The sequence below is a fragment of the Prionailurus bengalensis genome, chromosome B4 (genome assembly GCF_016509475.1).
Source record: "Prionailurus bengalensis isolate Pbe53 chromosome B4, Fcat_Pben_1.1_paternal_pri, whole genome shotgun sequence".
NCBI classification, from domain to species: domain Eukaryota; kingdom Metazoa; phylum Chordata; class Mammalia; order Carnivora; family Felidae; genus Prionailurus; species Prionailurus bengalensis.
This window is the reverse complement of record NC_057358.1, coordinates 114977619-114989493: the sequence shown is the minus strand read 5'-3', so window position 1 is coordinate 114989493 and position 11875 is coordinate 114977619. Positions and strand designations below refer to the sequence as shown.

At 44.7% G+C, this 11875-nt stretch overlaps 1 pseudogene; it reads left to right on the top strand.

The window, feature by feature from the left end:
* Positions 1 to 3028: 3028 nt before the first annotated feature.
* LOC122472488 lies at positions 3029 to 5763 on the top strand (annotated as a pseudogene).
* Positions 5764 to 11875: the final 6112 nt, after the last annotated feature.

Here is an 11875-nt window from a genome sequence, read left to right as displayed (position 1 = left end):
GCCTGAACACAACTGATTGCCTGGGTGTTTCCCCCTCTCACTGAGTCCAGACTGTTGGAAAATCCCTGATGAGGGCACAGTTCCTTCTCTGGCTGACCAAAAGGGCTTTTTACCAAAGTGGAGAACAGAATCTGTGGTGGGTACAGAATGGCCATGATTCATTCACCCACCAATGAGTACTGGATGCTCAGTACAGGCTAGTACAGGCTAGAAACCAGGCGGGGCATTGTGTGAGTAAAATGGGCAGATAACTTGCCCTCATGGAGCTTGCTGCTGAGTGAGAGGCAAACGGTAAACAAATGATTGTGCTCAGAAACATAAAACTTCAGGCTTGGTAAGTTCTGGGGCATCACAGACACAGAGCTGTGAATGCCTATGACAAGAATGACCCGATTGGAAGGTAGGCAGCTGTGGGAAGGAAGTGTGTTTCTGGCAGAGGGAAGAGCATGGACAGAGGGACCAAAGCTCAGTGAGAAGGGGGTGCACGCAGAAGGGGGTGCATGCAGAGAGGTGATCAGGGCCACGCAGGGTTTGGGTCTTCATCCTAAATGGATCTTTAGATTGCTGAACCCCATGTTACTTGGTGACAATTCCACTCTTAGGTATTTACCCAAGAGAAACGAAAACTCACATCCTCAGAGGACTTAGATATTCATAGAAGCCTTAAAATAGCCTAAAACTGAAAACAACCCAAATGTCCATCAACAAGAGAATGGATAAACTGTGGAATATACTCATACTTAAAGGAATGAACACACAACAACATGGGACACTCTCAAAAAACTTACATTGAGTAAAAATAGGCACAAAAGTCCATACCGTGTGATTGTATTTGTATCAAATCCAAAACCAGGCAAAACTAATCTGTGGTGATGAAAATCAGAAAGTGGTTGCCTCTGGGAGTGGAGGCTAGGCAGGGGGCCAATGACTGGAAAAAAGGGGGCAAGAGAACTTTCTGAGGCAAAAAGAAATGAAAAAAGAGAAAGAAAGAAATGTTTATATCTTATTTGGGGTGGTGATTTCACACAGGCATATTCAGTTATCAAAACTCCTCAAACTGTACTGAACATCTGTGCATTGTGTTATTTGTATAATATACATCAAACTTACTATTTTTTTTAAAGTATAATACATACAGCAAAGTGTTTTAACCACAGGAGTAATAGGAGATTTGAAATGTGAAAGGAGCCCTCTGGCTGTGGTCTGGAGAAGGGTAAGAAAGGCCTAGAATGGAAGTAGGTAGACCAGTTACCTCTGCTTTATGTGACTGACCTAGAAGCCAGAATACTCCTGAGGGGCATATCAGCCCCTCATCAGCCTTTAAAAAAGGAGAATTCAGACCTCCCCTCGCTGACATCCCCCAGGAATTGTGCAAAGGGAATTTAGCCGGAGCAAAAAAGCTGGGACACTGGGCTAAGAGAACTAAGGCAACCGCAGACAAAGGAATTAGATTGAACCAAATGACTATTACATAGGATCTTTCAAGACGGGATTAAAGTAATCATGTGTGTTTTGAATATTTCAAATCTGGTGAATGCTTTCTTAGGTTCCCTTCCCCACATCTACAAGTTTCTTCCTAAATTAAGAAATCTAGCAGGCTGGAACTGGCTGATGTAACAGGAAGGCAAAAAATGATCTTTTATCCAGTTAGAACGAACAGAATTAACATGGGATGAGAATGAGGTTATGACTCCGAAAGAACATGGGCAATATTACAGCAGTGAAGGAGGGTTTGGGGGCGGGGGGACTGGGTTGTAGAATCATGTGTAGAATCCTAAGGCACCAGTGCAAAGTCAGAGAGGCATTTGCTTGATGAAAGTTTAAAAGAACTACAGAATCTAAGCGTCTCGGGGTTGGGAAGGATTCTTAGAAAGCATATCAATCTACACATTTCACAGATGAAATGCAGAGGTAAAGGGACAAAATTACCCAGGAGTATTCATAACTAGCATTTGATTAGCACTTCACCAAGTATGTCCACACCTGTCACCTCATTCAATCCTCATAAAGTGCTGGCAAATAACAATTACTAATTTTTCTGTTCAGAAGAAAACTTGGGGCTCAGAGGGTGGCACAGAGAAAGCTAGTTCTTTTTTTTTTTTTCAACGTTTATTTATTTTTGGGACAGAGAGAGACAGAGCATGAACGGGGGAGGGGCAGAGAGAGAGGGAGACACAGAATCGGAAACAGGCTCCAGGCTCCAAGCCGTCAGCCCAGAGCCTGATGCGGGGCTCGAACTCACGGACCGCGAGATCGTGACCTGGCTGAAGTCGGACGCTTAACCGACTGCGCCACCCAGGCGCCCCGAGAAAGCTAGTTCTTATCGATGTTCAAGTTTCTCCTCTTCCAGGACACGCCACTAGATCACAGATCTCTGCTCTCTTGCAGTTGGTAGGATGGGCTAGCAGAGAACTGAGTTGTGGCCAATGGAATGTGGCAGAAGCCCCCTCTTTGGGGGCTGACTAAAACCTGGCACATAAGCCTTTCTTCTCCACACTCACTCTTCTCCTTGGCCTGCCATTAGATACACAGGATCCAGTAGAGGATTTGAGGCCCCAGAGGATGGTGAAGCCACAGCTTGGCAGGAGCCTGGGTTCTGTGAATGACTCTGTGGAGCAGAGATTTTTTCCCCATTCACTGATCCAAGTTAGATTGTAATAGGAGTGTGGTGCTTGGGTGGCTCAGTCGGTTAAGCATCCTAGTCCTGATTTCAGCTCAGGTCATGATCTCACAGTTTGTGCTGTCATCACAGAGCCAGATTGAGATATTCTCCCCTCTCTGCCCCTTCCCCACTCATGGTCGCTTACACTCGCTCTCTCTCTCAAAATAAATAAAAAACATTTAAAAAATCTTTAAAAAGGGACGCCTGGGTGGCTCAGTCAGTTAAGCATCTGTCTTCAGCTCGGGTCACGATCTCATGGTTCATGAGTTTGAGCCCCACATCAGGCTTTCTGCTCTCTGTGCAGTGCCTGCTTCAGATCCTCTGTCCCCCTTTTCTCACCCCTCCCCCGCTTGCGCTCTCTCTCTCTCAATCTCTCTCTCTATCTCTCTCTCTCAAATAAATAAAAACTTTTGAAAACCCAGCAGCAAGCGGATGGCTACTGATAAGGATCGAGGGGAAGAAGATGCTGATGGAAGCAAAACCCAGGACCTGTTCCGCAGGGTGCGTTCCATACTGAATAAGCTGACACCCCAGATGTTCCAGCAGCTGATGAAGCAGGTGACACAGCGGGCCATCGACACTGAGGAACGCCTCAAAGGGTTCATTGACCTCATCTTCGACAAGGCCACTTCAGAGCCCAGCTTCTCTGTGGCCTTTGCCAACATGTGCCGCTGCCTCATGGTGCTGAAAGTGCCCACTACAGAAAAGCCAACAGTGACTGTGAACTTCCGAAAACTATTGTTGAATCCATGTCAGAAGGAGTTTGAGAAAGACAAAGATGATGATGAGGTTTTTGAGAAGAAGCAAAAAGAAATGGATGAAGCTGCTACGGCAGAAGAACGAGGACGCCTGAAGGAAGAGTTGGAAGAGGCTCGAGACATAGCCTGGCGGCGCTCGTTAGGGAATATCAAGTTTATTGGGGAGTCGTTTAAGCTGAAGATGTTAACGGAGGCAATAACGCATGGCTGTGTGGTTCAACTACTTAAGAACCATGATGAAGAGTCTCTTGAATGCCTTTGTTGTCTGCTCACTACCATTGGCAAAGATCTGGACTTTGAAAAAGCCAAGCCCCGAATGGATCAGTATTTCAACCAGACGGAAACAATCATTAAGGAAAAGAAGACTTCATCCCGAATCCACTTTATGCTGCAAGATGTGCTGGATCTGCGATGGAGCAATTGGGTGCCACACCGCGGGGACCAGGGTCCCAAGACCATGCTGCAAGACCAGATCCACAAGGAGGCTGAGATGGAGGAGCACTGGGAGCATGTAAAAGCGCAGCAGCTAATGGTCAAGGGCAGCGACAAGCATGGGGGTGGCCCTCCAGGCCCACCCATTAGCCGAGGCCTCCCACTTGTGGATGATGGTGGCTGGAACACAGTCCCCATCGGCAAGGGCAGCCTTGCTGACACCTACTGACACCTCACGGCTCACCAAGATCACGAAGCCTGGCTCCATTGATTCTCACAACCAGCTCTTTGCACCTGGCGGGCGATCGAGCTGCGGCAAGGGCAGCAGTGGAGGCTCAGGGGCCAAGCCCTCTGACGCAGCACCAGCAGCTGCTCGTCCAGCTACTAGTACCTTGAACGGCTTCTCAGCCCTTCAACAAGCAGTACCTACAGAAAACACAGATAGCAGACGTGTGGTACAGAGGAGTAGCTTGAGCCGGGAAAGAGGTAAGAAAGCTGAAGACCGGGGAGACCGCCTAGAGCGGAGTGAATGGGGAAGTGAGCGTGGAGACCGGCTCGATCGCTCTCGGACACCTGCCACCAAGCGGAGCTTCAGCCAGGAAGAGGAAGAGCGGAGTAGAGAGCGGCCCTCCCAGCCTGAGGGACCACGCAAGGCAGCTAGCCTCACGGAGGATGGGGACTGTGGGCGGGATGCTGTGAAGCAAGAAGCCACCCTGCCCCCGGCGAGCCCCCCAAAGGCTGTGCTCTCTGAGGAAGAGCTGGAAAAAGAAATCCAAGGCCATTATTGAAGAATATCTCCATCTCAATGACATGAAGGAGGCAGCGCAGTGCGTACAGGAGCTGGCCTCACCCTCCCTGCTCTTCACCTTTGTGCCGCATGGCATCCAGTCGACACTGGAGCTCAGCACCATCGCTCGTGGGCATATGGGGCGGCTGCTGCACCAGCTGCTCTTTGCTGGGCACCTCTCCACTGCTCAGTACTACCAAGGTTTGTATGAAATCCTCGAATTGGCTGAAGACATGGAAATTGACCACCACCCTCCCCCCCCATGTGTGGCTCTACCGAGCAGAACTCGTGACGCCCATTCTGCAGGAAGGTGGAGGACCTATGGGGGAGCTGTTCAGGGAGATTACAAAACCTCTGAGACCCCTGGGCAAAGCTGCTTCTCTGTTGCTGGACATCCTGGGGCTTCTGTGTAAAAGCATGGGTCCCAAAAAGGTGGGGATGCTGGGGCGAGAAGCTGGACTCAGCTGGAAAGAATTTCTACCTGAAGGCCAGGACGTCAGGGCATTCGTCGCTGAACAGAAGGTGGAGTACACCTTGGGCGAGGAGTCTGAAGCCCCTGGCCAGAGGATGCTCTCCTCTGAGAAGCTGAGCAGACAGCTGGAGAAGCTGCTGAAGGAGGGCAGCAGTAACCAGCGGGTGTTTGACTGGATTAGAGGCCAACCGGAGTCAGCAGCAGGTAGCATCCAACACACTGGTTCTTGCCCTCATGACAGCTGTCTGCTCTTCTGCAATTCTCTTTGAGACGCCCCTCCGAGTGGATGTGGCGGTGCTGAAAGCTTGAGCGAAACTGCTACAGAAATACTTATGTGATGAACAGAAGGAGTTGCAGGCGCTCTACGCCCTCCAGGCCCTTGTAGTGACCTTAGAACAGCCCGCCAGCTTGCTTCGGATGTTCTTTGATGCGCTGTATGACGAGGACATGGTGGAAGAGGAGGCCTTCTATAGCTGGGAGAGTAGCAAGGACCCCGCTGAGCAACAGGGCAAGGGCGTAGCCTTAAATCTGTCACAGCCTTCTTCAAGTGGCTTCATGAAGCAGAGGAGGAGGAGTCTGACCACAACTGAGGGCGGGTGGGGCCGGGGACTTGGAGCCCCATGGACACTCGGATGGCCCGGCCAGCCGCCCAGACTTCCCATAATTTGGCTCTTGTTGATGACATTGCTATAAACATTGGGGTACATGTGCCCCTTTGAATCAGCATTTTTGTATCCTGTGGATAATTACCTAGTAGTGCAATTGCTGGGTCATAGGGTAATTTTTTAAGTTTTTTGAGGAACCTCCATACTGTTTTCCAGAGAGGTTACACCAGTTTGCATTCCCAACAGCAGTTAAAAAGGGCTCCTCTTTCTCTGTATCCTCACAAACATCTGTTGTTTCCTGAGTTGTTAATTTTAGCCATTCTGACAGGTGTGAGGTGATATCTCATTGTGGTTTTGATTTGTATTTCCCTGATGATGAGTGATGTTGAGCATCTTTTCATGGGTCTGTTACCATCTGGATGTCTTTGGAAAAGTGTGTATTCATGTCTTTTGCCCATTTCTTCAGTACGTTATTTGTTGTTTGGGTGTTTAGTTTGGTAAGTTCTCTACAGATTTTGGATACCAACCAATATGTCATTTGCAAATATCTTCTCCCATTCCATCAGGTGCCTTTTAGCTTTGTTGAATGTTTCCTTTGCTGTTCAGAAGCTTTTTATCTTTTTTTTGTGTTTCTTTTTTTTAACCATTTTTTAATTTATTTTTTTATTTTTTTTTTAAAAAATTTTTTTTTTCAACGTTTATTTATTTTTGGGACAGAGAGAGACAGAGCATGAACGGGGAAGGGGCAGAGAGAGAGGGAGACACAGGATCGGAAACAGGCTCCAGGCTCTGAGCCATCAGCCCAGAGCCCGACGCGGGGCTCGAACTCGCGAACCACGAGATCGTGACCTGGCTGAAGTCAGACGCTTAACCGACTGCGCCACCCAGGCGCCCCTAATTTATTTTTTTAATTTACATCCTAGTTAGTTAGCATATGGTACAACAATGATTTCAGGAGTAGATTCCTTAATGCCCCTTACCCACTTAGCCCACCCCCCCCACAACCTTTCCAGTAACCCTCTTTTTGTTCTCCATATTTAAGAGTCTCTTATGTTTTGTCCCCCTCCCTGTTTTTATATTATTTTTGAGAAGCTTTTTATCTTGATGAGGTCCCAATAGTTCATTTTTGCTTTTATTTCCCTTGCCTCCACAGGTATGTCAAGCAAGAAGTTGCTGTGGCCAAGGTCAAAGAGGTTGCTGCCTGTTTTCTCCTGTAGGATTAAGTGTCTGACTCCTGATTTCAGCTCAGCCCATGATCTCACAGTTTGTGAGACTGAGCCCTGTGATGATCAGAAGCCCCCTTGGGATTCCTCTCTCTCTCTCTCTCTGTCTCTCTCTCTCCCTCTCTCTCTGCCTGTCCTCCACTCGTTCTCTCTCTCTGTCAAGATAAATAAATAAGCTTTTTTTTTAAAAAAAGATTCTTTTGGTTATAAGTAACAGAAAGATTCATTCAAATGGGCTTGAGCACAAAGTTAATTTCTGGTTCAAGTAATTAGGCGTGGGTTCCGCTTTCTCTTTCAGCTCCGTGTCTTTCAGGCTGGCTCCGTCCTCAGACAGAGAATCCCTTCATGCTTATGAGATGGTTGCAGAAATCCCAGCCTCACAGACCCTTAAGTTCATATTCAAGGGAGAAGAAAAATATATCTGCTGGTAGCATTAACAAATATCCCGAAACGTGCTCGGACTGTACTGGGTTAGGTGAAGTACTTACCTCCGGAACACATGTGCAGATTGTCTTGGGCCTGGGTCATGGCTCAAGGATCTTGATCTTGGGCTCTGATACAGGGATCATAGTGCACTGAGATCTCATAGACTCAAAGTGGGGGAAAGGTCAATCCCCAGAAGAAAACTAGAGGATAATTCTGTAAGGAGGGGCTGGCAAAGAAAAACTATGGAATGCAATGACTAACAATGCATTGAATGCATTGAGTGATTATAAGCACTGAACCCTAACCAGATTCTTTTTAAAGTACAAAGCCATTAGCCAACTTGGATAGCTGTCCTTGAATTCTGCAAATGCCTGGGTAAACATAAGGATTAAGGCTTCTACTTATCCTTACGGACTAGAAAAGCTAAAGAGTAGATAGTAAAACCTGTCAAAATAACTCTTCAGTTATGGAAAGTGTAAGTTTGAGTAAGCACTTGGTAGGTTGTAACTAAAGGGGTGAAAGATAAGAAAGTATACATACTTTCTCTTACAAATCATTTATTTCTTGTTGCTTTAGAAATGGGAGATTTAGGGGCACCTGAGTGGCTCAGTCGATTAAGCGTCCAACTTCGGCTCAGGTCATCATCTCGCAGTTTGTGGGTTCGAGCCCAGCGTCGGGCTCTGTGCTGACAGCTCAGAACCTGGAGCCTGCTTCAGATTCTATGTCTCTCCATCTCTTGGCCCCTCCCCTGCTCATGCTCTGTGTGTCTCTCTCAATAATAAATGTTAAAAAAAATTTTTTTTAATGGGAGATTTAACAAAGTAACAAGATAATATACAATCAGTGCAATAAAGTGCAGAAAGTGAAGAATAGAAAATACAACTTAAATTAAGGTTGTTAATAAGAAAAAGATCCTTGGGAGACCACCTGGGATAGAGGTTCTACTATTAGGCATAAGTAGGAAAAAAAAATCATTTTGAACACCTTCTGGGATGCACAAGTACGGGAGGGGCAGAGAGAGACGGAAAGAGAAAGAATCCCAAGCAGGCTCTGCACTCTCAGCAGGGCTCAAACTCCCTGTTGTGAGCTCATGACCTGAGCCAAAGTCAAAGTTGGATGCTTAATGGACTGAGCCACCCAGATGCCCCCCAACTGCTGCTTTTATTAGGAAAAACACAATAGCCATTTGTGGTTACTTTATTTCTTACTATTTGAGTGGGTTGTTTGAAATCCTTGTCAAAATGAAGTTAACTTCATTTTAAACGATAAAGGATAAAGGATTAAAGACCTAAATGTGAGACCTGAAATCATAAAAATCCCAGAAGAAAACATAAGCAATAATTTCTTTGATATCAGCCATAGAAACATTTTTCTAGATAAGTCTCCTCAGGCAAGGGAAACAAAAGTAAAACTAAGTTATTTGGACTACACCAAAACAAAAGGCTTTTGCACAGCAAAGGAAACCATCAACAAAACAAAAAGAAAACCTACTGAATAAAGAAGGTATTTACAAATGACATATCCATTAATAGGTTAATATCCAAAATATATAAAGAAGTTATACAACTGAACACCAAAAAAAAAAAAAAAAAGATACAATTTAAAAATGGGCAGAGGACCTGAACAGACATTTTTCCAAAGAAGACCTACAGATGGCCAACAGATGCTTGAAAAGATGCTCAACATCACTCATCATCAGGAAAATGCAAATCAAAACCACAATGAGATATCACCTCACACATGTCAGCGTGGCTAAAATCAAAAATAGAAGAAACAACAAGTGTTGACAAGGATGTAGAGAAAAAGGAACCCTCATGCACTTTGATGGGAATACAAATTGGTGCAGCCACTGTGGGAAACAGTATGGAGTTTCCTCAAAAAGTTAAAAATAGAACTACCCTATGATCCAGTAATTCTACTACTGGGTATTTATTCAAGGAAAACAAAAACACTAATTTGAAAAGATATATGCACCCCTATGTTTACTGCAGCATTATTTACAATAGCCAGGATATGGCAAGATATGGAAGCAACCCAAGTATCCATCGATAGATAAGTGAATAAAGATGTGGAAAAAGATGAATGGATAAAGATAGATATAAGTATAGATATAGATAGATATAGATATAGATACACACACACATATATATTATAGTTGAATATTACTCAGCCATAAAAAAGAATGAGCTCTTGCCATTTGTAACAACAAAGATGGACCTAGAAGGTATACTGCTAAGTGAAATAAGTCATACAGAAAAAGAAACATACCATATGATTTCTCTCATATGTGGAATGTAAGAGACAAAACAAATTTAAAAAAGACAAACTAAAAACATACTCTTAAATTCAGAGAACAAACTGGTGGTTGCTAGAGGGGAGGTGGGTGGGGGGAGGAGTAAAATAGATAAAGGAGATCAAGAGTACACTTACTTTTGATGAGTACTAAGAAATGTACAGAATTGTTGAATCATTATATTGTACACCTGACACTAATATAACATGGTATGTTAATATACTTCAGTTTAAAAAAAGGGGGGGGGGAATGAAGTTAACTCTTGACAGTACCAATGAAGTCATAAGCTTCTGACAATACAAATTCAAATGAGACTTATTTGAAGTCGTTGTATGAGTGAGGTCTCTCTCTTTTGGTGAAAAGTGACTGAAACTCGAGTCAAAACTAGCTTAGGCAAAAAGGAATCTGTGCTAGCAGGCTCCTCCAGTTCTGAGATGGCAAGAGTGCACCTGGGCCTCACAGACAAGGGATCAGAGAGGTTCAAATGCCACTCGGAGTGGCATCTCGCATCTCTGTTTCTCTTACACTGGCTTCTTCCTGGGAATTTTACCACAGACAAATTGATGCTCCACCTCTCTGTCGGGAGTAAGCCTCTTTCCCAGCATCAGTTTTTCAACTCCCAAGAAAGGACTCTCATTGACCTGTTCAGGTCACCTGCTCACTCAGGACCAAAACACAGTATTTTGATCAGCCCTACTTGATGTGGTTACTCATCTTTAGTCCAATAACTTCAGCCAGGAGTTGGGATTCCCTATGTTTGTGGTAAGAAAATGGATATTTTCTGGAAGAAAGAGAGGTGGAATACTTGGTCAACAAAACCAGAGATGTTTATACCAACGTCCAATTCTTTTCTTAATGATAAAGAATATTTAAAGTCAATAAACATAATTATCACCTTAATAATTAGAGAGTTACAATTGCACCACTAAAGCCCACATGCCAGGAAAAATGGTTGGCACAGGAGATAACCCAAATATTTCACAGGTGACTTCAAGCTTTGTTTTGGTGTGCAACCCTGGCAGATGGCCTCTCTTAATGCATGTTGAAAGGCAGAGCTCCACGCAGATTCCTAAAATGAATCCTAACCTTTGGAGTTCTATATGCCACTCCGGGACTCAAGGTCAAATCATCCTTATCTTGCTTCTGACCTTAAGCTTCAGGTCTGATAATCAGATCTCTGGTTTGCTCATCTTTACTTAAGCCAAGTTTCCCCCTCTCTCCATCCTTCCATTCCCCCATGTGACCACCATATAGCCATTGGCCTTCACAGACAAGCTTCTTAAAAGGAATAATATCCCAGATCATGGTTTCTAAATACCATTTTCCACTCAAAGGAAACAGGAGTTCTTAGACAAATGGTTGATGCTAGGGTTAGGGTAGGGAAGAATAAGAGGAACGTGAGACATCTTATTGTGCCAGAAAGTAAAGAGGTGCTCAAAAAAAATAATGGAACATGTCAGATGGCTTGAAGGGCTCCTTATTTCACTTGTCTTCTTAGCAGCATATAGAACTAATATCATTGTTCTTCTTAAAACTCTCTCCTTCTCTAACTTCTGGTCTTTTTCTACTTCTGATTCTCTTCTTAATAGCAGCTTCCCCCAAGAGTCTTTCTGGGCATCTCATTTTCTGCTCACCTCATAAATATAGGTGTTCCTCAGGGTTCAGTCCTCAGGCTTTTCTCTTTTCATTTTCTCCCTCCCTGCTGACCTTGGCTAACCCCACAGCTTCAATTGTTATATAAACAATGGCTCTCAAATATATATTTCTGAGTATACTTATGTATGGGTAGAGATGAGAAATAGATACATTCAGCACAGACATCTCACTTAGGGGCACCTGGCTGGCTCAGTCAGTAGAGCATGCGACTCTTGATCTCAGTGTTGTAAGTTCAAGCCCCACACTGGGTGTAGAGATTATTTAAAAATAAAATCTTGGGGTGCCTAAGTGGCTTAGTTGGTTAAGCATCTTGACTTCAGCTCAGGTCATGATCTCACGATTTGTGAGTTCAAGCCCCACGTTGGGCTCTGTGCTGACAGGTCAGAGCCTGGAGCCTGCTTCAGATTCTATGTCTCCCTCTCTCTATGCCCCTCCCCCGCTTGTGCTCGCTCTCTCTCTCTCTCTCTCTCTCTCTCAAAAGTGAATAAACATTAAAATAATAATAATAATTAATAAAACCTTTAAGATGAGCCTGGGTGGCTCACTCAGTCAGTTAAGCAT